Raw genomic sequence first — 3,101 nt, 5'->3', positions numbered from 1 at the left:
CTTATTCATACACAGCCTGATCCTCTTACCCATTTGTTTTTCTTTTCCTTAATCTTTTGTTCCTGTCCATCTGGTTCTGGCATTTTTTTTGTGTGTGATAGAGGATAAATTCTGTGTCTCTTTATGCCTTTATAAAATATGTAAGCAAATAATACATTTATTGCAATCAGTTGGCACAGCAGTAACACGACACTCTGCAATGCTAGATCTGAGGCCTCCCTGTATGTCCTGCATGTGTGTGTACACCCATAATGTGGGCTGGCTGAGGCTGTGGTATATCATGGCATGAAGACCCATGACTGAGGGTGCCTCTCTCTCTTTCTCTGTTATGGAAGAAATTAAAAAAAAAAGAACTTAAAAAAAATACATACAGTTATTGAGCAATACTAGTCCTACTCACTGAGGTGCAAATTACAAGATTAAAATGTTCTGCGGAAATTAAAACATATTTTAATTTGTTCAACATAAGATATAGTCATAAAACATGTAATACTACTAGCTTACCATGTATTGAAGTTTATGATATGCCAGATATATTCAGTACTTTATATGTTATCTTCTTTCATCTTTATAGGACCATACCAGTTTGATACTATTATCATTTTCATATACTTTATGGTAAACCCTCTCTGGTCAAATGAAAATGGACAAATAAATAAAGTCAAATAAAATAATTCTTAAAAAAATCCCTCATGGACCTAGAAAAGAACTTCAGAGATATTTCAATGATGCACAAAATTTGTCAGTAAAGGTAAGGAAGAAGGTAAAAACTTTAAATTTTCTGGCCAAAAGTGGGGTTTTTGAACATGCCTAGTAAAATACACTTTAGAGTTCATTCTACTGCTTGATCCTTTCTAATGATCAAAAGTCCATGAAGATAATATGTACTGAAGGAAGTAAAAGCATCCTTGAGTCCCTCTCCTGCATCATCCACATTCTTAGTTTACATTATTTCTTGTCCGCTTGGTGAACTCTAATTCATCCTTCAAGAAAGTTCCTCTTGATCTCTTGCCCCTTTATGCCCAACTCCCAAGTACATATACATGGATAGAGTTAATTTCTCAGCATTGTGCTCCTATTGCACTAAGTTCATGAGTCTGGTTGTGTTACTGCTGTGTCATTCTTTGGACCCTAATCCCAGTCTTTATTCCTTTTTTTTTCCCATTAAATTATCGAAGTCTTCTCATTCATTTATTTATTTATTTAAACTAGAGAGTTCTCACCGGAGAGAGATAGAAAGGCAGAGGAGGGAAAGCACTCCCCCATGGAGAATATCACTTCACAATCCCTTCTCCTCTACCTCTTCCTCCTTTCAGGATTTTGATCATGCATGCACATGTGTCTGGCATGTTTCTCAAGTCACCATGTCCAAAACTCCAACTGCAAGGTTAGTCATGTGGGATCCAGCTGCCTTAACCACCAGACCACTGAGCTGGCCTCTTCTTATGTTTACACTTGTCTTGGACATATGTTTAGGAGTAGAATTAATGAGTCACCTGGTAACTCTATGTTTAGCTCATTGGAGAACCACTAACTCCTCCACAACAACTTACCATATTACATTCCCCGAAGCAGTGATGAAAGTTCATCCTCACTATTTTTTTTTTTCTGACTTTGATTCTAGCCATCACAGTGGGCATGAATTGGTATTTTATTGTGATTATGATATGTATGTCTTTGTTGGCTAATGATGTTGACCATCTTTTTATGTGCTCATTGGACATTTATACATCTTCTTTAAAGAATTATCTGTCCAGATATTTTCCCATTTTGTTTTATTTTTTTCAGAGAGAGAGTCCATGGACTCACCAGAGAGAGAGAGGGAAATGAGAAGGCATACCGATATGGGAAATGGTCATGCCACTATCCATTCTTCTTCATTGCTCTCTCTTCTGTCAGGCCTGTGGACACATAGGCACATGGGTATAGCATATTTTTTAGGCTGCTGGGTCCAGGACACATACTGGGCAGTTGGCCATATATGTCCACCTTATGCACCACATGATGAGCTGGCTCCTTTAGCCCAAATAATTGAGCTATTTTCCTCTTAATTATTGTAATATAAGTTCTTTGTATATTCTTTATACAAGACTCTTACCAGATATCTGATTTGTAGATATTTTCTTATTCTGTTTTGTATTTTCACTTTCTTGATGGTATTCTTCTAAGCATACAGTTTAAGTGTTGATGATGTCCAATTTACCTATTTCATTTTTGTCACTTGTGCTTTGATGCTTCTAAGAAAGCTTTGCCAAGATACCATTGCCAAATCCAATGTCATGAAGATTCTCCCTTATGTTTTCTTATGGGAGTTGAAATAACTTTTAATTGTCTTGTTTTTAGATTCTTTCCTTTAGTCATTGATTCAAAATTTACTTAAGATTTACTTTTAAGAGTAAGATTTTCTCCTATATTTTGATCCTGTCAGAGTCCATTCTTGTTGACAGAGTTAGGTGGAGTTCAACTTCATTCTTTCATATGTGGATAACCAGTTTCTCCAGCACCATTTGTTCAAAATAGTTGAACAGCAGTTCAATTCAATTCAGTTAGATGTTCTTGGCACCATAACACTAATACAATTTTAATAACGGCTGAATTTATTCATTACATCCAGTAAAAGAGTGTCTTTTTAATCAGATCAGTGACATCAAGTCTAATTCCTTTCTTCTTCTTTTTTTTTAATAATTACAATTATGACTCTAGATCATTCAAACCAGTATGTGAATTGCTTTATTGGCAATATATATATTTAGAATGAAGCTATAAATAAATAACCCAAAACTTATTGGCCTTTAAAATATTCTCTTTGCTCTTGAATCCAAAATGCAAGCAGCCTCTCATTTAACAGCTTGTTAAGTAGTCTGATGCATAAGCACTTAAGTACTGGATTCCATTATAACATCTTTATAATTTAGTTCCATTATGTCTACATCAACTGAATACAGAATAAATGTGATGAATGACTTCCATGATATTTTGCTTTAACAGATGGAACTCATTGCCTCACAGCCACTGCATACATAGTGACTTGGTACAGTTCATATATTGTTATTCATCTGCCACAAATAAATATATCTCTTTGAAAATAAATTTGCCTATAA

Source organism: Tupaia chinensis, unplaced genomic scaffold (genome assembly GCF_000334495.1).
Source record: "Tupaia chinensis unplaced genomic scaffold, TupChi_1.0 Scaffold000180_1, whole genome shotgun sequence".
NCBI classification, from domain to species: Eukaryota; Metazoa; Chordata; class Mammalia; order Scandentia; family Tupaiidae; genus Tupaia; species Tupaia belangeri.
The sequence above is the reverse complement of the archived record's forward strand: the minus strand, read 5'-3'. Positions refer to the sequence as shown.